At 44.2% G+C, this 25269-nt stretch overlaps 1 long non-coding RNA gene across 1 annotated transcript in view; it reads left to right on the top strand.

The window, feature by feature from the left end:
- Positions 1-25269, top strand: part of LOC131382373 (uncharacterized) — a 69979-nt gene that overhangs the window by 42177 nt on the left and 2533 nt on the right. The gene's annotated exons all lie outside the window — the stretch shown is intronic.

Genomic DNA, 25269 nt, shown 5'->3' on the forward strand with positions numbered 1-25269 from the left:
AACAGGGCAAGCAGTGTGCCACAGACAGTTCAACTAACGGAAATCTAAATCCAGCCGTGTTAGGCAAGAGGGTTGGTTAAGATGAAAATTTGTATTCGGGTGGAGAGAATACTCAGATTTTGTTCAGTGGGTTTATTATCCTTGTGTTTTGAAAGGTGTTAGTAAAATTAATTTCCATTCTCTGGGTGTTCATAAATGGCTGGTGCAGAGAAGTATCTAGGATATGGTCTAGTTGGCAGATGGAAGATGAGTCTTCATTGCAGATAAGGCAAAAGTGAATAATATTTAACTATCCAAAAATTTTTACAACTTTGTGCCAGGGCATATGGTTACTAGAGAGAATACAACACCCCAACCTTCCTCACAGGAACATACTACCCAGCATGTTGAGTTAGCCTCAGGTAGAGATGATATAGGGCAACTTACTATGTCTTACAATAATGTGTTTCTGGCTATTGTTTTAAAATTACCCATTCATTTGGTGATAAACTCATTTCCCCACTATGCTTAATAAGGACTACATAGAGGCACTGAAAAAAGTGATTCTAGGTAAAAAGGACAAAAGTGAGATTGAGTTAGGGAGGAGGAAAGGAGATGAACCCGCTCCACTTTTGACCTGAATTATCACAGAGAGGCGATTGTGAAGCTGTTATGGAATGGCTTACTCTCACAAGAATGATCCTCCTGCAGGCATTCTCTTCCCTCTCTACCAGCACAGCCTTAAATTTCAAAGGCAAAGCCTCATGTGAATATAATAGACAGGTTTGCCTACTCAGATCCCCCGCCGGGACAGGGGTCAGTGCACAAAGTTGTTAGGTAGCGCCCTTACATGTCCATTCTCGTCACCCCACACCTCCCCACAGACCTCACCGTGGTGCATTTCCAGCTCCCTTTGAGAGCCCCTTCCATATTATCACATCCTCATTATTCCTGCCATTTGCAGCGGCACATTGCTCTTTTTCAGGCCATTTGGCAGTTCATCTGGTATGGAACCTGGCAACAATTTACCATACAGCAGGAGATGATATCAAAAACCATTCTGTTGACATAGGACTGAGACAATGTTAAAATCCAGATATGATATTATCTGTTCATCATATATAAATTGAGGGGATGAATTATGCTGGTTTGCTTGCTGTCCCTAAGATAATTAGATATGTCAATTTTAAAAAGTATTGTCCAGCCTGGGCAACACAGTGAAACCCCATCTCTACAAAAAATACAAAAATTAGCCAAGTGTGGTGGCGGCACCTGTAGTTCCAGCTACTGGGGAGTGGGAAGGGTAGGAGCTGAGGTAGGAAGATTGCTTGAGCCTGGGTTGTCGAGGCTGCAGTGAACCAGGATCATGCCACTGCACTCCAGCCTGGGTGACAAGGCAAGATCCTGTCTCAGAAAATAAAATAAAATACAATAAAATACAACAAAATACAATACAATACAATACAATACAATACAATACAATACAATACAATACAATAAAACAAAACAAAACAAAACAAAATAAAATAAAAAGTATTGTCCTAGCACAGATTTTGGACATTCCAGAATATTGAAGTAAAATAACATTTCTCAAAAGGGAAGTGACCCAAGTGAGGATATCATATGCATTTCCTCTTTTCTTTAACAAAAAGAGCTTTTGTGGGGAAAACAGCAGCTGAAATGAGATTTTTCGCCAGGAGACCTTTAGGAGTAGCCCACTCTGTTCATAAGCACACACTAAACAAGTACTTCAGGGTTTGTATGTGCTAAGGAAGGTGTTGGGTGCCTGAACAGAGACAGGTCTGAGCCACACTTGCCCCTTCTCAAGGATCTGGAAGAACAGTGTAGATGACTGACAAGCCAGCAAGTCATGACCTCACAGTGTAGACAGTGCTGGAACAGAGGTGTGTGCAAGTGCACTGGAGGGCCTGAGGAGGAGTGACTAAGGCTGCCTGACAGGAAGCAGGGAATAATGAAAGATGAGGCATTTAACCTTGTGTCCTGCAACCCTGTTATACTGGCTTAATAGTTCCAGAAGTTTTACATTGATTCTATGGAATTTTCTAGGTACATAATCATGTCATATGGAAAGACAGTTTTATTTCTTCTTTCCCAATCCGTATACTTATAATTTCTTTTTCTTGTCTTACTGCATTAGCTAGGACTTCTAGTACAATGTTGAAAAGAGTAATGCGCGGGAACATCCTTGCCTTGTTCCTGATCTTACGGGGAAAGTTTCTAGTTTCTAACCATTATACATGACGTTAGCCGTAGGCTTTTTTTGTAAATGTTCTTTTTCAAGTTGAGGAAGTTACCCTCTCTTCCTAGTTTGCTGAGTTTTTATTATGAATAGGCATTGGATTTTGTCAGATGCATTTTATGCATCTATTAATACAATGTGATATTTTCTCTTTAGCCTCTTTATGTGGTTGTACACATCAACTGATTTTTATATATCGAATAAGCCTTGTTTACTTAGATTAAATCTCACTTGATCATGATGTATAATTCTTTTCATATATTGTTGGATTTGGATTGCTAATCTTTTTTTTTTTTTTTTGAGATGGAGTCTCGCTCTGTCGCCCAGGCTGGAGTGCAGTGGCGCAATCTCGGCTCACTGCAAGCTCCGCCTTCCAGGTTCATGCCATTCTCCTGCCTCAGCCTCTCCGAGTAGCTGGGACTACAGGCGCCCGCCACCACGCCCGGCTAATTTTTTGTACTTTTAGTAGAGACGGGGTTTCACCGTGGTCTCGATCTCCTGACCTTGTGATCCGCCCACCTCGGCCTCCCAAAGTGCTGGGATTACAAGCGTGAGCCACCGCGCCCGGCCTAACTGTTTTCTTCTCTCTCTAAATGGAACCACCCTCTATTTGGTGAAGGCACAGCATGTTCTAATGAAATGAGTCTCCATGATTTTCTTAGCAACTTTTATGGCAGGGTTGGGTAAATACCTGCTTTCTATTCTCACTCTTGGTTTTAGTTTGCCTCCTGTTGCACTGTCTCCCCAGCAGGCATGGAGCAGCTCCATTTGGGGCAGGCCTTGCTCTGAGCCTGGTTGTTTTCACTGTACCAAAGTCAAAATCAAAGGGGTATTTTCACTTACAAAGTAGCCATGTGTACCATAGCTTTCTAAATCTCCAACTGGAGGCCTATTGCATGCCTGAACGGAGTAGAATAAGGTTTAGAAGAGTGGCCCAGGGCCTACTTATGCAATACCACAATTTCCACTTCTCTTCCCAAACAGACCTGACTAGAATGTGTCACAAGGATAGTATTGCTTTGGATACAACAGCTTTCAGAAAGGCTGTGAGAAAACTATTGATTCATTCCAGAAATGAACTCTGGTGGCCATTAGACCATATTTTGAGAGGCATCAGTTTTGAAAGGATTCTAAGGAATGGCGCCCAAGCAGCATTGACTTTATCCAACTCCTTCTCTTGTATTGTCCTTCTTTTTGTTTTTGTTTCTCTGTGAAATGAAAGTAATAGCATGAGCCACCCTTCTCACTCTGAGTAACGAGAACAAATGAAGAGCCGTAACATTAGGCCTGCAATACACTGGTGGAACTGAGTGGAAAATGCTGTTTGAGACCTTGCCAGAATTTTCCCACTTGCCATTTTCTTTTTGGTTGTGTGTCATCTTTTGGGATATTAGCCCAGCTGATGATGACGCTTGTTACTGAGTCCTCTGATGAGACCTACAAGGCTGGGCTCCTGGTAACCATGGGTTTATGGAACAGAATTCTGGCCCCTACCTCCCACCCCATAGGGATCTTCTTCATTCCTTTGTGTAATCCCAAGCATGTAACAGTGCCTGGAATATACTAGGTGTGCAAGAAATATTTATTAAATTGATGATATCAAGGATTGAGACTAACAGTTTTCTCCTGTGCTTGAGGCTGGAACTCTCACATGTGGACTCTGGAGGTGTGGAGAGCTTCATCCCATCATGGAGCCTGGGGAGCAGGGGAAGCCAGTCTTCGGACACCAAGGAGTCTTGGAGGGAGGGATCTGCAGAGGGAGAGCTTGGGCTGGCTCCCACTGATTCTCTACTTTCTGCTTCCAGGATTTTTCCCAGGCCAAGCTGCAAACTTCTTTATCTTTGAATAAGTTCCTTTCTCTGTGCTTAAACTAGCTTCAGGGGGTTAGTCCAAGGCAACACAGAAAATTTGGGAGTTGACAAGGTGTGACTAATAGGAAGGGCCACTTACTGCCAGTGGAGCTAAGACAGGTTGTGACCTATGAGAAATCCTCAGTGAACTGGCTACAACCCACCCCTTTCTCTCCCACTCATCTGAACTCACAGGTGTGTTCTGACAGTGATATATGGTCACTGGCTTAACACAGAGGGGGGCATGAGATGGTTAAACCATAAAACCGCGGTTCCACAGAAATGTTTGATAATGTTACACAGGAAATATCATGGAGCCCATGGTAGAGCACTAAAACCATGGTCTGAAATGGGAATTTTTTTTCTCCCATCACAAAATAGCAGCAAGTAAACACCCTTTCTCACCGCCATAGCCTTATGGAGACATGTAAGACAGATTACCACATGTTTGGAGCAGAAAATCAGACAAGAAGCTGCAATACAACACACATAGATTGTGGTCCTGCTAATCAGTCATTGGTGGCAGGTCCCTCTGCAAGGTATATTGGAAGTGGGGCAGGGGGACATCCTAGTTTCAATGTTATTAAGAATTAACTTCTAGAGATACAGCTGATGAATTAAGTTTTTACATTTCAACTCTGAGCATTTTCAAGACTACTCATAATTTTCTGCAGTTAATATTAAATATGCCATTAAAAGGAAGCACATTCTGATGTGTGGAACAGAAAGAATTCATATGCAAAAGAAAATTCCAGACTGAACCAGGACGAAGACATTTCCCGTAGCGACGCCCAGCCTAGTATTTCACCAGTACTAATGAGAAGCTGTAACAGCCAGCTGGTTTTGCTAAGTTAGGCTGCAGTATCAGACAACCCTACAGTCTCAGGAACTTACAGCAGCAAAGGTTTATTTCTCACCCCAGACTGCTGTAGCTTAACCCCCAACTGCCCCAAGTCTCCCCACTTGGATCAAGACTAAAGGAGCAGTTCCTATCTGGAACACACTGTTCTCATGGCAGAGGGAAGAGAGAGGGCAGAACCACAGCATGGCCCTTAAAGCTTCTGATCACAGCAGCAGCCCCACTTTCCACTCACATTTCATTGGACACAACAAGTCACAGGGCTGAACCCACCTTCAATGGGCAGGAAGTTCAATCTCCCAGGACAGACTGCTAGGATTGGGGCCAAGCCAGGAGGGGCAGGAATATTTGGATGTAATATAATACAGCAGGGATTAGGCTGTATTTCCAGAACCACACCATCTACTAACAGCAGTCTGATCTATATAATTATGCTTACATTAATTGTATAGTGAACAGTTTATAGTCAAAATGTGAGGTCAGTCATTTCTAATTATTCTTTTTGTGGCTCTCAAAAATTTGGGTATTGGAGATGCCCTCAAGTATTAATATAAACCACAGGATGGACTGGATGAACTCTATCTGGCAGCGGCAGGCAGGATTCTGGAAGCAGGTAAATGATTTCAATGTTATCCCTGGGCAAGGGTTGCGGGCGGGGGCGGTGGCGGGGAGCGTGTTTCTCAAGTTGTAGTCCACATTCTGTCTGTAGCAGAATGACCTGAAATTCAGATTTAATGTGCAGATTTCTAGGATCCACCCTAGTTATACCGAATCTGAGTTTCTAGGGGGTGGGGGCTGGGAATGCATTTTTTTTAGCTTTCCAGGCAATTCTGATGTAGATTAACTATTGAGAAGTGCCACCTCAGAAAATCTACCCTTACCAGGGTACACTCCTGTCACAGAGGGTGATGCTAGACGCTTAAGCCATCTGTCACTGTCTGCAGCTCTGGTTCCCAGGACTGGCCTTAAGTAGGGACTGGAGTGCACTCATATCTGGGTGCTGTGGGTCCAGCCGGGATTTGGAATTTCCTGGGAAGTCAGAGAGAAGGCATTGCTTTCTTTTTATGGAATGGTTTATAATGAGGGCCTCTATCCCTCCTTCAAATACATTTCAGTTTATATAGTTCACTATTTTTCTTGTAAATCAACATCTGTGAATCATTTTGTTATTTGTCTATTTTTAGAAATAAAATGTGACTACATTGAACAATGTACTCATAAAAAGTCCTCTTATAATAGTAACAATTGTTTTAAAACTTATATTTTAACTGCTTTTCCTCAACAATGTACATTTGGAAACAAATCTAGGATGAAAACTTAACTGTAAGTTTCCAAACCTGATTTCTGTGAGGTTTGCATTTCATTAAATATTTCAATTATTGATTCCTAAAATGAAAAATGAAATTTAAAAGTTTGCATTCTGACTGGGCTCTGCCTCTGATTTTCCAGGGCTGCTTTTAAAGAGAAAGAGAGCAGTGTTCCATGTGGGAGGATTTCATTTTAGAGTTCTGTTGCAGTGACCTCTGCTGCTGCCTGGGTCATTAAATTCAACACACTTATGCTTCCAGCTAAAAGTTTCCTGGCCTGCTTGTGCCTTAACAGGGCCTGGGCTAGCACCCCGGTGATATAAGCTGCCCAGAAGCTGCCAGCTCATTTCAGGACAGTTCCAGCCTCTTTCGGCGCATGCCCTGAGGAGGAACACGTAATGAGAGGAAGGAATGCTTTCCATGGGGTGATACTGACCTTGCCTTCGTAGCCATTTAAACACCCTCAGCTTGCACATTTTTGTTAGGCTGGTGTGTTCTGCTTCCACATGGGTACTAACACCATCACTCTATTCTGGGGGCTGGACAATTAGTACAGACTCTTTCAAGGTCTATTCTGTGTCTAATCCACACCTCATATATGAATTACCTTCTAAATTGGGTTGTGTTCATGATATTAAGCTCTTAAATGTTATTTTCAAGTTCTTTCTGCCTTTTTAAAGTCATGACTACAGCGAAAGTAAGGAGGAGACAATTTACTACAAAGTTCAGCTGCAAGCAAGGCAGGGAGAGGAGAAGAGAAAGAAGGAAGGAAAGAAAAGGACAAACGAAGGAAGGAAGGAAGGGAAGGAGGGAAATAAAACTCTTTTGCTTTGTCTGCTTTGCCTCTGCTTTGTTTCATTTTGCTGAGCTGACCCGGCCTCATCGTACCTCTCAGCTGAATCCAAACATTCACATTGCTGTTCCTCCAATACTGGGCTTTCTTTCCTGTGACTCCTAAATTCTGCAAGTTTAGCGCAGCCAGATACATGTCATAAGATGCAAACCATTATGCCCAGGGAGCTTCTGGATCTTTAGGAGGTTGGCATAGAAAGGACAGAGGGCGGCGTGAAGTCTAAACTCAGCCATTATTGTCATGAAATTGTCGTGAGGCTCCCTCACTGAAAGGATGTGTTCCCTTTCATACTGACTGCAAGCGACAGCTCGTTAACGTGGCATCACGGCTAACCATGCGAGTAGCAGAGACCCCGTGCCAACACGGCATGCCGGTTTATATACCGCTAATGCAGACTTCATTTAGTTTCTTGGGATTCGAATGTTTCAATATTGCCTTATAAAAATATTCCATTCTGGTTCTTGGTCAGAGCGTTAGTTCAGAAAAGCTGCAAGGCTTTAGCTGCCAGTTTCTCCTGCATTCCTGTTATTGTCTGTAATTTCTAAAGACTGGTAAGTAGACGTGGCACTTTACAAATACACAAAGACAAGGGCCTGGACTTCGGTCAGAAAAACGCAACTGAAATGAAAATAATCCAAGCAGAAGCAGTAACAGAGTTTTCGGGGAGGGCATCAGCTTTGGAAAGAGAAGTTTAAAGTATTTCCGTTTTTGTTTTGAAATGGGAGTGATTGGAAGAGAGAGGAGGTGACCGCGTCCTGAGGTTTGCTCTGCGTTTAATCTTACCAGGCTTGTGGGCTCAGAAGGTCACTCAATTCAAAAGCAAAGTTGTTCAAACTGACCCCTTCTCCCCCACCAAAGAAACTGCTTTCTATGGCAGACAGCTCCTTCTTTCCAATGCTTTGTGGCTGACCTCAGCTCCCCAGACAAGTGTAGGCTTAAATAAGATAATTGCTTTCTAAGGCATTATGCCTCCTTGTAGGAAAACTTCTTGGACAGAGAGCACAACACCTCCATTGGAAGGAGACCACACCTGAAGTCACATCCCTAATTGGTCGTTTCATTTGCCTTCATCAGAAAGTTCTACTGACAGCATCAAGCAAATGTCAGGCATTTTACTTCTTAGAAACAAGCCAGCTACCCAGCACTGTGGCATAGTCAGTTAATCCAAGACACATTTTTATAAAAACCTCAAGTTATAACCCACATATGGTGGCAGATCATTATCCTAAGACTCTAAATTGAATCAGTTATACAGTTGGAGGCGGATCTATCATAATCTGGAAAACTTTTCTTTTTACTAGTCTATTTTAACAAGTGTAGGGAGGAAATAAAACTCAAAAAGCATAAACTGTTTTACATTTTGAATTGAACTTTGATAAAAATGGAAAAACTCCAAAATAAAGGCATACTGGCAAAGGAGGAAGGAAAGATGCAGACAGAAATAAAGGAGGAAAATGTGGAAATAAAAAGGTTCTGTTACTGCTTTTACATTTCCTGGTTTAAGTGAAAAAGGCAGGATACACAATTGCACAGAGATATGGTCCCTAATGGGAGACAGCAAGAGAGACAGGGATAGAAATACAGACAGAGGTAAAACACTAAAATGAAATGGATCCAAATAGGTCATTTCTGGGAATTGGGCTTGCACATCACAGTTATTTTCTTTTGGGGCCTTTTTGTATTCTCCAAATTCCCTACAATGAGGATGTTTTTCTTTGACAATAAAAATCAATAAAATATTTTAAAAATGATTTCTCATTCAAAATGCAACTATCGTTACCTCTGAGTCTGAGCACATAAGCTGACAGAGTTCAGGGTGGTTAAAGGTAGAGTTTCTATGTGTATTACTGAACTTCCAGGCCCAAGGGAACAGGAAGTACACACATACAGTCTCACAGATTTTGTATGAGCTCACAAATAGGTATAAAGACTTTAGTCTAAACATGTTTTAACAGTTCCAATGCCCCAGGCTGTAGTAACAGATGATAAAATAAGGTGTTCTGACCTATTGCAAATTGTTACCATCACCATCGGTAGACACCATCTGCAAGATCCATTCCAGTTGTAGATGATGCATTGCTTTACACCTTGTGTGTTACACCACGTGAGTTAACACAGTGGAGGCTGGTGTGCTGTGGAGGAGGCCAGGCTGACCCTGGCTGTGAGCTTTAACTGTATTGGTTGTTCCAGGAGCCACGATCTCTAGATGATGGGCCATTCCAGGTCCTGGAGCAGCTAGAGCTGGGAGAGCATGCAGAACTTTGCTCTGAGATCTCGTTCCATCTAGATAATGAAGCTGGCTGCACAGTGCCTTCCCTGCACCTGAAGGTCTGCAGACCTTCCTGTTTTATTTGCATTTGTCTTTTAGATCACCGTGTGGATAAAAGGTACCCCCAGAGGCAGACTCCAGATAGTTATCCTGGCCACTGCCCAGAACTATTCACTCCATCTGTTCCTCTGTTGAAACCCTTGAATTAGAGGTTTATTTAGGTTAACATGATTCTTTCCACAGAAATACAAATGCCTCAATAGGGTTATGAGACATTGGTCTAACTTCCCTTCTGACACTCAGGCAGCCAGGTTGAAAAATGGAAATGCTGATGATACAGAAAGGGAGCTAGGTGGTAGGTGGAGACAAAAGGGTACAGCTTGAAGATTAAGGCAGCAGGGGAGCACTTGGACCCTAGGGGGCTGAAGAAAGCTGCACACAGAGATGTTTGAAGAGAGAGCAGTCCTCTTTGCCCCTCAGGTCTCAGATCCTCCCTCTCCCCCTCACTCTTAAAGGACACTTTGCCTTCCTTCACACAGAGAAAACCCATAAGAACTTCCTCAGTTTCCTATTCCCAACTCCACCAACTCTCCAAAACAACCTGCAAGCACCCATCTTTCCACCGTCCTTCCGTCTGGGCTGAATCCTCCTCCCATACCGGATCCCACCTGCTACTGCCCTCTCTCAGTGACCTTACTTTAGTTCTTTCCTCTTTGCCTCCAGTATCTTCAGTTGCTTTATCTTTACTGCCTCCCTCCGTCTGTTCTGCCATCTAAGCAAACAAGCAAAAATGTCCTCTCCCTAAACTCCCGCTCCACCCCGGCATTGCCCCCTCTCTCAGCGAGGGTTTTGGAAGAGTCGTTTGCCTTGTGTGTGCTCCAGGTCCTCACCTTCCACTCTAGCTCCAACCCACTTCATCTGCCTTCTGCCTATTTTCCTGCTATGAAACTGCTCTTGCTCAAATCTCCAGTGATGTTATGATGAAATACAATGAAAACTTCCATTCTGGACTTACATGACCTCCCCAAAGCCCTGATCCTGGTGACTTCTGCCTACTTCTTGATTCTCTATTTTCTTGGCTTCTTGGGTCCCATCCCCATCCACTCCCACTGTCTTCATACTGATGACTCCCATGTCTGTACTCTCCACCCAGACTTCCCTCCTGAGCTGCACATCCCTGTACCCAACTGTCTACAGGACAATCTACACCTCACAGACACATCAATCAACACCTCCAAAATAGAACCCATCACAGTGTCTCCCTACCCCACCAGCCCAATGCCTCATGTCCTGGGGACTTTTCACAGCCTGCTTTCCAGCCTGAAAAGCATTCCTCTTCCCCTTGCCCCTCTGACCCCTTCATTGGGCTATTATCTTTTAAGCCTTAGGTTAGATGTTGCTTCTTCTAGGGAGCCTTTCTTGATTCACCAAATCTAAGTCAGATGCTTCTGTCATCTCATAAGCTTTTGCTTGTAATTCTTTTCATTGTTGTTGTTGAGACGGAGTCTCACTCTGTCACCCAGGCTGGAGTGCAGTGACATCATCTCGGCTCACTGCAACCTCCACCTCCCAGGTTCAAGCAATTCTTGTGCCTCAGCCTCCCAAGTAGCTGGGATTACAGGTGCGTGCCACCATACCTGGCTATTTTTTCATTGTATTTTTAGTAGAGATGGGGTTTCACCATATTGGACAGACTGGTCTTGAACTTCTGATCTCTGGTGATCTGCCCACCTTGGCCTCCCAAAGTGCTGGGTTTACAGGCATGAGCCACTGTGCCTGGCCATAATTCTCTCTTTTAATTTTTTTTGTTTCTTGTAATTCTTTATTAAATTGTCTCGTTCACACTTAAATTATTTGCTCCTTAAGGGGAAGGATCTTTCAGTCTTTCTCATTACATCCCATGGCCCAGCATAATATCTGGCACATAGGATACTCAATAAAAATGCACTTATTTGACCCTGGGCAACATAGTGAGACCTCACCCCTACAAAAAATTAAAAAATTAGCCAAGCATGGTCAGCACACATCTGTAGTCCCAGCTACTTGGGAGGCTGAGGCAGGATTGCTTGAACCCATGAGTTTGAGGCTGCAGTGAGCTATGACCTCATCACTGCTCTCCAGCCTGGGCAAGAGAGTGAGACCCTGTCTCTAAAATAAATAAAAAAAAATTAAAGAAATATTTTAAAATGTATTTATTTGAAAAAATAAATAAATAAAACAACCTATTTTCAACACTCAGGTATCCAGGAAAGGATGGGGGAAGGCTGGGGAAGAGGTTTCATTCCCCTTCCTAGTCTTCCTTCCCACTACAGAACCCTGTTCATGAGACACCGGCTTCATTCACTCAGGTGAACACCCTTTGCTTCACTATCCAACTTAATCACAGGCTGTGGAGCCTGTGTGTGTCCATCCTGGCACTTTTCTACCACGTTCAATGGCTTTTTAAATGAGAAAACGTATTCTTAGTTCTTAACGCCAACTTGAAAATGGGCTTTTGTAATTATTTTTAAGTTGAGGACCATCTCTACCATATGTAAATATGGAGCACTCACCACAAATACATTCCAGGTTGGTTCTTCAAAGTAAAACAATTTTGCCACAGGATCATTCTTTTGTTTTGTTTTGTTTTTGTTTTTGTTTTGAGATGGAGTTTCACTCTTGTTGCCCAGGCTGGAGTGCAGTGGCGCAATCTCGGCTCACCGCAACCTCCGCCTCCCGGGTTCAAGCAATTCTCCTGCCTCAGCCTCTCGAGCAGCTGGGATTACAGGCATGTGCCACCACGCCCAGCTAATTTTGTATTTTTAGTACAGATGCGGTTTCTCCATGTTGGTCAGGCTAATCGTGAACTCCTGACCTCAGGTGATCCGCCCTCCTCGGCCTCCCAAAGTGCTAGGATTACAGGCGTGAGCCACCGTGCCCGGCCACCACAGGATCATTCTTAAAAGCAATTCACTTTACGTCTTAGTTTTTATTTTCCTTTTTGGAGTTTAGCTTTGCTAAAGAAAATGTACAACTCCAATATGGCCATTTCGAAAATGCATTTTTAAAGTTCCAAGTGTTCAATAGCTTTTCCTTTTGCTTTGGCTGGTTATGAAGATTTTATAGGTCCAAATCCACATTTGATGCTTTAATTAACACTTGTGGCTAAATTATGGAAGAAAGAAAGTATTTCAACACATTTACAGGAGTGAGTCATATGATTTTCCCGACTGAAGCCACAACACCCTGCCCTGTATGACATCTGTTTGTCTCTTTCAAATGGTTTAGAACAGAATTTTAACAGCAAATTTGAAAACAACATGGCTACATTTACCACCATATTGGCAAAGAGACACTACATCAAAAGATGATAGCTGTTTTTGAGATCCTGTCAAGCTGTACATACTTTTTAAACCAATGATGCGGGAAGGGGAACATTCCGGCATCTCTTCTGCCAAAGAAAGGTGTTCATTGTGAAAATAAGAGCAGTATAAAGAAAATAGGGTGAGTGGTCTGTGACTAGACAAATTATTGAATCTGTAACCATGGGCCAGATTCACTCTTGACATCAAATGGACATTCTTCCCACAACAGAACTTTCAAGAACATGCCTCATCCCACTGCTCAGATAACCATGGACTGCTAGCCCCAACATTGAGGATGCTGTATGAGCACTTTTGGACTCTCTCTCATTTTTCATGCTCATTTTGCTAGGACTTCCTCTTGATCTGAACTTGCTTTTCATCTTCACGTTGTTCTCTGTACTTCACGTTGTTCTCTGACAACTATATGGAAGCTGGGTCAGAGATGGGTACCCTGCCCTAGTGCTCCATGTTCCTGGGACTTCCCTCCTCCATCTTCTGCAGATTCAGATCTGAGATTTCTCTTTAATCCATGCCACCCATCAATTGTGGAAGAGGACACCCTGTCCTGGTTATTCTATTGAGGAGCTTTTCCCCGTCTTCTGTAGCCCCCCTGCACCATGACCAAGATGTATTAAGTGTCCTATCAATATTTAAGATAGTGCTCAATGTTGTTCAGGGACTGGCAGTATTAGTCTCAGTTGAGAGCTTGTTAGAAATGAAAATTTTCAGGCCTCATGCTAAACCCACTGAGTCAGGATTTCTGAGAGTTAAGGTCCAGAAATCTGTGTTTTAACAAGTTCTCCAGGTGATTCCTATCTAGCATGAGACTTGCTGTCTCAACTCACCACTGTAGGAATGAAGTGGCAGTGATGGAAGAGTATCATGCTCCTTCCAGTTCTATGAAACCAAACACCCTGGCAGCAGGTTACAAGGTTCTCCTGGCCAATAGGCAGCAATTCTGCCTGTGGTCCTAAACAGAACATTTTCTGAAATCAGCAGCAAGGATTAAGGGGTGCTTACCAGCTGAGAGGTCACTCTCGAAAGTCCAAAGTTTACGTTCTCTTCTCCCACTGCACCCAGTCCCCTATAAACACTTTGCGGCAGCCAGTCTGATCTCCTCGTTGCTTGCCAATGCTACACCCTCGTCTTTGCCCTGCTCCTTTACGAATTCCTGGATGTGCAGGAATCTAGAACAGAACCACACCCCTTCCAAGGGTTGGCTCTATTTGTTGACAATGAACAAACAGCTATTGAGCACTTGCTGTGTGGAAGGTATCTTGAACTGTCCCCTCCCTGTGAAATCTGCTTGCTCACTGCTGCCCACTTTCATGTGGCATTCCTGTCTCGGTGATTGCCTGACCCACAGCACGTGCCTGGTCCCAGAACCTTCATGATAGCTGAGGCCCCTTTGCAGTCTCTGCTCTACTGATTGTCGAATATTTTAATAATATAACCATATTAGAACAGTTACACAGATAATTAGACAAAGCAGTGCTATTACATTTTATTAGTGCTAATACATTTTGAAGTTAAAATGAAGGTAAATTGTAGGCTAGTCACTGAGGTAATAAGGCTATTTTGTTGACCCCCAAAAAGTGAAGTTAGATGGATAAGAGGGGTCAGGTCTGCCTCTATGCCCTGCTTATTTCTGGAATGCTTCGTTGTGCAATATGGAGAAAATCCTTATTCAGATAACTAGTTGCACATGGTAACTTTTTTTCTTTCTATTTTTCAAAGATAGCTTTCCTTGCAACCCCAGATACTCTTCTATTAAACAGATGGCAGGAAAACTTCATTCCAAGGTTTACCCACAAGTAGGTGTTTACACAGCATTATAATGAACACATTGGCAGTCTTCAGTGGGTTAAAATTTGGCCCATGTCATTTTTGATTATCTCCTTTTTTTTAACATTGTTGAAACATTTTAATTCAAATTTAATCAAATAATGTCTGTGGAAACTCTAAAAAACCTTTGCAGCCCCTCGGGGATCCACAAAGCCCAGCATCACTTTACCGACAGACCAAAACAGAGAGGCGAAGTCACTTACTCAGGTCGCATGGCTTTTTGGGGTCAGAGCCGGCTGCATCTCATGTCTCCTGCCTCCTTATGTTTATGTTTCACAGGGACATTCGAGCCCCCCATGTCGATTCCAAGTGCCTTTTGCTCAGGGCTGGATCTTCCAGAGCAGGAGCTCTGTTTATCCTGCTTAAATGAATTATGGAATGGAATTTCCCCAGAGCCATCTCGCATCCTCAGCAGGAGGGTGCTGGGCCGGGAGAGCAGGGCAAGAATGAAGATCCTGCTAAGCGACTCTGCCTCTTCCTGGTGTCTCACCACCGCCTGGCACACCCCATCCTCTGAAAATAATACTGCCTTCCTTTCAGCAGCCAGGGCTTTGCAGGCTTATGGAGCTCTCCTCGGATCCTCCTTCATCAGGCCTATTCCCAGAAAGTACTTGCTCATTTAGATGAACGGCTTCTGGCATGTGCTCACATTTAGCTAACAAAGATATCATTCTAGCAATGTGGAGGGCAGGGAGACGGGGGCAGAGAGATGGCAGGGGCTTGGCAGAAAAGCAAATCTATCGTGGCATCTGCAGATAGCCTCAGCTATCGTGGGGTGCAGCTCACAGACCCTTTCCCCTAGTAGCATGCTGTTTCGAGACCAGCCCCCTAGGGAGAAAACTTGAACAGGATGAGGGCAGAGGAGCCTTGGAGAAAATGGAACAGCTGTAGCTGGGTTACTGCTTAATGAAGGAAGGTTGGGAAACCTTTTCTCTACTTCAGCAGTTTGGCTTCTCTTTCTACCTCAGAGAACTGGCAGCAGCTCTTCCCTGCAGAAGTTGCTGCGGCCTGGTGATGGGGAATCTCCCTGTGTTTGCTCAGAGCTGAAATTCCACCCACTTCCAACCAACTTTGGAGACCGAACAGGTTTCAGGCGCATCTGTCATCAGGAAAGAGAAATTCAGGCCCCAGATGGCTCACCCAGTAAGGTCCCTTAGGTCTCCTAGCAACTTGCTGAGCTTGGATTTTTCCAACTATTTTTGCAAGGTGAAATTTACTTTTAAAATATAAGGGCCTGTCATTAAAACTGAAAGGACTGGAATACAGAGGTTTAGCTGACACTGATCCCTCTAACTGACCTACTTTATGAGGAAAACCAGCCTGGGACTGATTGTGATTTATTCTTTACTTCCTGTTAGAATTAAATGGATTGCTTTAATATTTTTGCCTCTTACAAAGAGACGTATTAAATCTCAGAAGCCTGCCTGCCATTATGCTTAGGCCTAATCTTTCTCATATAATCACCCTGTAGAAGATACCACTGGTTGCTTCCCTAGGGTCTGTTTCCTTCTTCCTTCTCAGAAGAAATGGTTGGCAACATGCTCAGGAGAAAATATTCCCATCTCCAGATATTCCGACACATGACAGTAGCCATGCCACCCAGGTGTGGCCAATGATGTGTAAGCAAAGTCTAGGGGGTAGAGTTTCTTATGGAAATGGAAAAAAACAGATAATATGAACATTTTGCACATCCTCCTTTGATCTGTCTTCCTGACTGGAATGTAAACATGATGGTTGGTGGCAGAGCAGCAACCTTGCAACCACAAGGAGGAAATCTTCAAAGAATGGTGGATCCGCAGCTTAAGGGGGTGTGAGTCCTTGCTGACTACCTTGACCAGTTGTAACAACACTTTGACTGCCGGCCTCAACATTTCTTCTCAGCTGAGCAAAATAAAATCCATTTGGTTAAGTCTTTTGTATTGGGGTTTCTCTTAAATGCAGCTAAATGTGATCCTAACCAATACCTTTCCGAAACACAAAGTTCACATCACTTTAAGCCAAAGAATGCTCCTGCCCAGGTGGTAAACAGACAAGAATCTCCTTTCTTATTTCACGGCATGAGGAAGTTGAGACAGTGGAAAGCATAACATACTCACCTCTTGCTGAATTAATAATACCTCTCAGCCCTTGACTTATCAAACTTCTCAGCAGCATTTGGGCGAGTGGCTACTTTTTCCTCCTTGAAACTTCTTCCTTCCTTCCTTCTGTGTTACTACTTTTTCATGCTTCTCCCTCATCTTTTTGGCCCATTTTCGAGTCTCTCATGGGTCTCTCTTCTTCTGCCTGCCCCTTAAATGCAGATGTCACCAGTGTTCTCCCATAGTCCTTTGGGTAGTGATCTTATGTCTACCCACAACAATTACTGTCACTTAGAACTAGACACCAAAATGGTATCTATCGACATTGGGAAAAGATGTCTGAAGTGTACTGCTAAGAGAAAAACAGCTCATAAGATAAGATGTGCTGTTTGATCTCATTAATGCAAAATGGGAGAAAGAAAAAAATACGTATATAAAAAGAAATCTAAAAGGATCTACAAACAAGATGTTAACAGTGGATGGATAATGAAGTTAAGGATTTAAAATCTTTCGTTCAAATGTCAGATTAGCCTTTTAATCCACAAGGATGAAGAGGAAGTAGAAATTGCTTCAGTGGGTTTTCAGGCATTTCCAAATTATTTTCTCATTTTTATTCTTGGTACTTTCTTGTCCTACAGACATTCACTTACTCAAGGAGTTCTTCTATGACACCTATGTGCCAGGTACTATGTGAGACTCTGGAGACAAAGCATTGTAAAAGCAAAGTCACTAACCCTAAGAATAAGGTGCTTTCATTTGAAATAACTGGGTATAGGTGGTTTCATTTTTAAATTGACAGAGAGAGGTTGTAATTTAAATGCTCACATTTAAGAGATTTTCCAGGTAGAACAACAATAGGTGTCATGCAGCAGCTCCGCTGTCATCTTTCCTGGCTGAGCACCAGACAGCACACCCAGGCCCAGGCTGAAATTGCTCCTCTATGGCCCCTAAAGACTTTGCTGAACCAAGGGCTCTGCCTCCGGGATCTGCTAGACCTGTCATCTCTGGGCACTGCATGAGTAACATCTCCAGGGTGTCTTCCAGCTTCTCTGATTAACTCTAAGCACTCCAAAGTGAAAAGTTTGGAAAAATATCAAAAACATCATACAAATACAAGAGACTCCTGTCATACAGCCTTGCTCCATTCAGGATCGTGACCACTCACCATCGTTCTCTTTCCCCTTGTTCAGCTCCAATTCCGAAAGTCTGAGTGCTTGCAAAAATACTTAGGTGATATATGCCAGCTCTTGCCTACACACAAAATTCGAACAGCATGGGTGAGCAGCTCAGAATCCAAACCTATAAGCCCAATTGCAGCCGGGTCCTACCCTCCTATGACAGGGAAAGAGGCTGCTTCCTCTGTTCATGACCAACCCCTCCACTTGTTCTCTGAATTCTTGCTTCTTGCCTCTTTCCCAATCTCTCTTCCTTTCCCATATCTTCTACCTCTCTCTGTATATACTAGTTCTTTCTCTTTGGCATTTAAACCCACTAAAAGCCTCTTCCAATTGGGGAAACAGACGCCATGGATTGATTGTGTTATAAATTTTGCATGAGGACGGAGCTCCATGCTGCATCCTGTGCATCTAACAAAGTGCTGGGCCTTCTGGGGGTTGTAGGCCCATTAGGAGATGGCATCTTCACTGAAACCTGTTAGACATTCTGCAACATTTCTTTCAATTCTGAGCTCTCCCTTCAGTTACTGGGCCCCAGGCCCCTCCCTCGGTGGATAGGCATTGTTTCTCCGGAAAGGCCTCTGATTCCTCGTGTGTAGAATATTGTTGGTCTTCTGCCACTGAGCAGTTGCTGGCCGGGTAGAATGATGGTGGGGAAGGCCACAGGAAGGCACTGGGCCCAGCACACCGTTTAGCCACCTGGGTGTCTCCTGGAACATGAATCTTCAAGACACACTGTCTCCATGCACCACCAGTCCTTCAATGGTGAGGTTCTGTGTATCTCGTTCCTTCATATGGGGGCTACCTAAATGTGTGCTTTATGTTGAAAGAACTAGAACACATCCTCGGTTCGTCAGTGGGAAGTATTTGGAAAACTGACTGGAATTTTATAAAGGTTATTTCCATTCTCCAAATATAAATGTCCATTAGCATTTTTCAACCATCCTTCAGAATTAAAGGACTAATTCTTCCACTTGAGTCAGTGTAAGAGAAATTTGATTCATTTCCCTAAAACTTCCCTCACTTACCTAGAAAGGTAGTTGCAACAGGGTTGAAATTCATCAGCTGTTGAACAGTGTAAAACCCCACATCTGAGGAGTGCCTCACTCAGGTGACCTTCTTGGAACGTCCAAGTGAGCAGGTAGGTTGGAAGGTGGCCAAACCACAGGGTTTTTAAGAATCTAGCATGACGTCAATTTGCCAGGGGCTGTTGTCAATTCTTATCTGAAAGCCAGAAATTCTCCTAACTGTTGAGCTTCCCATCTGCCATCATCACGGGCTGTCCCACAAACAGCTTGCCTCAGCACGAGGCCGGGCCGCCACCTTCCACTGAGACTTTTTGTGAATTTGGTTCCTGAGGTCGGCTGTAAGCTTTTTTTGAGGCACAGATGTTTTCCAAGGTGCTGGTGCTCATGCCCCAACTCCCTCATCCCCACAGGCCCACCCCCATCTCTTCACCCACCCTATGCACCTCTTCTGGGCACCACTTCCCTTCCTCCCCCAATCCATGGTCTTGGCATATCCTGGCTGAGCTGAGCTGTTAATGTGTTGAATTGTGTTGAAAGTAAAAACAGAGGTCTGAGAAAACAATTAGCCCTGAAACACACCAGGAGAGGCCCAAGAGAAGATCCCTGCAGTCTGTTACAGAGAGAGGTGACAGCTCCAGGCAGCATGCTTGTTTATCCGTGTCTCGGGTGAGTGTGTGCATGTGTGTGTGTCTGTGTGTGATCTCGTCCCCTTCCCTTCTGCCTTTGCCCAGATGTGAGCATGGGCTTTGTTAATAACAAGTGATTTTGACTTTTAGGGGTGTCATGTGTGCCTAACCTCTGGTGTATATGTGTCTACGTTAAAAGGACACATGTCTGTGTCTGGTCACATACGTTATCTGGGCCCTCCCCTGTGCAGCTCTGCTGGTTAGGAAGGGAGAAAACCTCCCTGAATGATGTGTTGTGTGTGACTTTTCCTGTGCGCTCTTCTCACCCCTCCTCAGTCCTCTCCTACTTGCCATCTCTGGGCCATCCACTCCCTTCAGGATTTTTCTCTTCTAGATCAAACTGCCAAAGTCCACTTTAATTTTGACTCCAACTTTGAGATCGACTTAAGTTTTAACAGTAAGAAACTCTTTTGGTGCTAGTACTCCCTAGCTCTTGTTTCCCAGATGAACATTTCTTGGGGCAGAAAGAAAAAAAAAGAATTAGACTCCTTTTGCTACATAAATAGATGTGACATTCAAACCCAGCGTTAAATGGAATTTCTCAAACATTAGTAGGCTTGTGCAATGACCTATGAAGTCAAAGTCACTAAAGTTTTCTGATTAATTAGTTGCATGTAGTAACTTTAGTGCTCTAAAAGAAATGAAAGAAAGAAATAAATAAAATACTTTGCAATACTGGCTACCTACTAAGATTTACTAAGATTCTAGAGAGGTTTACTTTCCTCTGATGATATTGAGGGCTTTTCTTTGTAGGGAGCTGCTGGCAACCAAGGATTTTGCAAACAGAATTCAGAAGGGAGGGAAATACTTCATGATGGCGTGACTCTGGGCCAAGCATAGCATTCACTAAAAGGCTGCCCAGTCAGGTCAGCTTCAAGACAGAGGGGTGGCATTTATGAAATCTGAAAACAGGGCCAGAGGGTTCCAACGCGATGGAGACAGACACCATCGCCAGTCTTTGCAAGTGACAGCCACCCTGCAAATATTAGGTGGCAAGTGGGATGCTCTAGAGCTGAAGTAGTAATGATGTGAGGGAACATAAGAGTGGCCGAGAGCGTGGGACATTCCAGGAGAGGGTTAGGAAGGGTTTTTTGCAGAACCACAGGTCCTAACCCAGTCCTGCTGGTTTAGACAACAAGTGGAGTTTCTGTATAGGCTGGCCATCTGGGCTGGGAGAAAACAGAGAACAGAAACCTTAGCACAAAAGGGTTTCTGACCTAGATGCCTTCAGTCCAGAGGAGCTACAGAGCTGGGGTGGCGGCGGAGGGGGTGGGGGAGCATGTGGGGGCCCTGAAATGAGACACTGCCCAGTGGTCACAGCCTGGGTGGAACCGAAGAAGTCATGAATGGTTTTTCTTCCTGCCTGTCACACCAAGGGGATTCTCTTCCTATGTAACGTAATAAATTCCCCTGTAATCTCAAGATGCAGGTAACAGCTTGGCCCTGGTGAGAAATGGCTGGCTTCATGTTTCCCCCAGTATGATTTCCTGTACATACAGTGAGGGGACCTGCCCACTCTCCTGCAGAGCTCGGGAGCCGAGCCTAGAAGGGAAAAACAAGGCTGATTCATGTTTGTGATTAACTTCTCACCTAACGCTGTAATCCCATACATGGAACTGGCCTGGCTTGTCGCTGCTTGGCTGGGAACTCGGTTATTGGAAGAAGGGTAGGTGGCCGCCGATTCTGCACCAACACTGCCAGTGCCACCCTTGCCACCCTCTGTGGGCGGTGCCTCCAATCCCTGCTTTGGGATGCCTTTTTCTGTCTTTCCCCCTGTGTGGCCCCATGGCATTTTATTTGCACCTCTTTCAGGGCGTTTGCCTTTTCTTCACTTGCAGTTATTGATGAGCTCCCTGAGGTGGGGGGTGGGGTGGGGGTGTGGTGCAACCATGTTCTCCTTCTCTTTAAACCTTCTCAAGTGCCAAGCCCAATGCCAGGCACAGGTTTAGTGCTCAGCAAATCACGGTGAAATGAACTGAACAGCAGAGGATGACCTCCCTGGAACAACTGCCCTGGATAAAAAAGAAGCTCAAATCAAATTCCAGCCCCTGGACAGCAGGGCAGATGCGACCTCCCTCTGCTTTTCTCGACAATAATCCTGGCCCCTTGTTATGATAAACTACTTGCTCCTTGCTTGGCAGTACATTCAGGAACTGGACTGCTGCCAATGAAAACACAGGAGTGATGGTAGGACTATTGAAATAAATTAATGGCCTATGACAAATACAGGAAAAACAGTGCTGGTTAATAAGCTCAAAAGCCAACGAAATCACATGTTATTTAAGAGGAGGAGGAGTTTTACATAAATGTGTGTGATTTTAAGTAATAAGAATGATTTTTAAAAACCCAAGTAATTCATAACCTTTTTAGCCAAGTAAATGCTAGCCCTTTAAAGTTGATATCAATACTTTGGGAAGCTGCAATTGCCTAAAACAACTATACTATTCTTTTTGGCAGCCTTCAGGGCTGGTTCAGGAGGAAAATTAAATCTATTACTTGATAATTATGCTTTTTGGTGTAAGTCCCAAATGGTATCACCCAATATGATCACTGGCCTGACCCACCAGATTTGGCTCTAAATTATTTTTGATAGTTTCCAAAAATCAAATGCACCCTCAATTAAACCAAGTCTTCGCTATTCCTCAGGCATGCAAAAGAAGGTACTGTAAATTCTGGAGTTCCAAAGAGAGATTCCAAAACTGTTTCATGAACAAGAAAAACGTCAGTGTCGACCTCGCAGGTGAACACTGCAAATATGCAAGTTCGGATTTCTTTGTTTGAAGATCTGTCATGTCATCTTAGAATCAGTGTTCATACTTACTCATTCTGGGCAGACTGTCATCAGGTTCGGTTTGCACAAAACAGTTGACCCGAATCAAGGAATTTAAACTTTGAATACTAGACCAGCTGTGACATTCGGATCAGTGGGAGCCTTTGCAAATCAATATGAAAACTCAAGCAGCCCACACGGGTGTTTCACCAGCTGGCCACCCTGCAGGAGGCACATGCAGTGAAATAACTAAAAGCAGCCTCCTTTACTTCTAACCTGGCATAAATCACTCTGGTTCGATTTCGAGGGGGTGGGATGTGCAAGAGTGCCTGTGACAAGCCCCAGCCCTAAGTGGCTGATCGAGACCCTTGGTGTTCTCAATGTGGTATTTAGGGCTGGTTTACTTTCCTGATGGTAGAATGCTATGACCCACTTACAGATGAGAGTAAACACACTCCAAGCACTAGCTTTATGCTTCATGCAAATTGAGCCCCAAAGAGGCCTGGGTGGTAGAGGAAAAGCTCTGCTGTGCTGCACCTTGGGAAAAATGAGCTGGTCAGAAATCTGTTATCCAAGATCTAATTCATGTCATCCCAGTAGGTCTATCTGCTTTTTCTCTCTCTTCCTCACCCTTCTAAGAACTATAAGTGAATGCAAGAGCAGTAATTGACTGTGTAAATTAACCCATTTGTTTGTGAAGCTAAAGATCTACTTCCTCCACCCCCACCTAAGTCAGTGGGAATAGTAACTCCCAGTTCCCCCACAACCCCAGGACACTTCCAACCTGTAAAACTCACTTGCTCTGTCACTGTCAGCTTCTGGTGTCTACTTCCTAGACTGAAGGCAATACTGGAAAGGTCAGATTCAAGGGCTTTCAGGTTAGTAAAACTCCAGCTGGCATGGCTTCCACCATCTCATTAATGAAGAACAAACACACACTAACACTCCTTGGGAAAAGTGCTTGCTGGCTTTCTTCCCTTATTACTGGGAATAAATCAGCAGAGATCCACACAAAGGGGAAGGCTAGGAAGAGAAGATCTCCAAGACATGATCTACACCCAAAGGCATCCTTGACCATAATCCCATAAAGGGATATCAAAAAGAGCTAATACTTTTTGAAACCCAGGTGGCCCCTGACCTAAGCTATAACATCCTCAGGTATAGGCAGGTCTGGGTCAGCTATCCTATTGCCCACTGTTCTTCAAAGGATGTTACTGAGATTCTTACTCAGTGTGCGGGGGTCCACAGATTGGTGGGAAGGAGGCGAAAGTGTGACCTTTCAGGGGCTTCCATTCCACTTGGGATGATTAAGAACATAGATTCTGAAGCCAGACTACCTGAGTTTGATTCTGGGCCCTACCACTTACTAACTGTGTGACTTTGGGCAACCTACTTAACACTTCTGTGTCTCAATTTCTATTTCTGTAGAAAGGTTATAATAATAGTACCCTCCATGTAGGGTGACTGTGAAGATTAATGAGATCAAATATATATCTAGGTCTAGAACAGTGTTGGACACATAGACTGTGCTATATGAGGGTTAGCTGTAAGGATTTGGAGAAATATATTATATGTCAAAAGTCATGACCAGTTAGAACAAAGCCATATACAAGAATGCATAGGAAGAATACTTTGGAATTAGAGAAAAAAGAGAAATCTATGGGATTGAAGTAGGCAGAATGGACTTCTCAGGAGAGGTGGGGCCTGAATCCAGGACTTTCAGGGATGGGATGGACATGGGCTACTCAGACCCTTTTTCTCTAACCTAGATTGACCACCCATGAATATGGGGCTGCCACCCCTAAGGAGGACCTCAGGCATCTTTTCCCCAGCAAATGTTCTGGATCTGCCCACTCTGTGGCTCCCTCCCCAACTGGCCTTTTGGCTTCATCTTTGATTCCTGGCTCTTACCCATGTGCTATTGGATCAGGTGAGAGACTTCAGTTCAGGTTAACATACTTTAGGACGGGTCTATGCTGAGTGAGGAACTGGGGCTAAAAAGGTGAGCACCTAACAATATCAAATATCACTCTCAAGAAGCTCCTAGTTGGTGTTGACAGAGGAGGGAACAGTTTTATAATTCACTGTGTTGGGAGTGGTTGCTATGGGAGCAGAGAAGGGGAGGGCTTGGCCCAAGGGCAGACAGAGAGATCAGTGACTCTTCAAGGGTGACAGGGACAAGCCAGGGCCAGGGGCCATGATGAGCATATGGGGGAATGGCAGTCCAGACAGGAGGAAGTGCTTGAAGTTTAGTTTGGACTCCAACACTCTCTGGGAACACGGGGTGGTGCTTTCCTTTTATCTCTCACTGCCTTCAGCCCCTCTGAAAGCTCCAGTTGGCCAGGGTTGACGAGCATCTGTGCTGGGCTGGCCACAGGCCTCCTAATGAGCCAGCTCCAGACTGGGCAGGGTGAAGGGCTGGCGGGGGTGGTGAGGACTCTCCAGGCAGGAGGTACGCCGTAAGGAAAGGCTGCAACAGGAAGGTCCAGTGGAGTTGTAGGCACAACACCAACGTTAAAACCCGATCCCTCCCATCAGTTAGCTCTGTTATCTGGAGCAAGTTACTTTGCTTCTCTGGAATCTTGATTATAAAATAGGTGAAATAATACTTGGAGGAGTGGTCATGGGGCTTGAGTGAGATACATGAGGAACATCCAATAAGCACCTACTACTATGTGCTGGGCTGGAAGGGGTTGGCCAGGTCCCAGTCCCACTCTGTCATTCTGCTGTCTGCATTCACAATACTAAATGGCACTTAGATCATTAGCTGTCAAAACAAATCAGGGAACTCAGGACACTTCTCTTTGAAATGGCTTTTAAACAGCTAGTGTTTGATAAAGATTAGGCAGTGAGAGTGTTGGTCTTTACCCCAGGAAGAGCCCAGTCAGGTTGCAACTGTGTTAGACTCTCCCAGAGAGCCCTACTGAGCTGGGAGGGCTGGTGCCTGGCCTGGAGGAAGAGTCTGC

The sequence above is a fragment of the Hylobates moloch genome, unplaced genomic scaffold (genome assembly GCF_009828535.3).
Source record: "Hylobates moloch isolate HMO894 unplaced genomic scaffold, HMol_V3 SCAFFOLD_23, whole genome shotgun sequence".
Classification (NCBI taxonomy): domain Eukaryota; kingdom Metazoa; phylum Chordata; class Mammalia; order Primates; family Hylobatidae; genus Hylobates; species Hylobates moloch.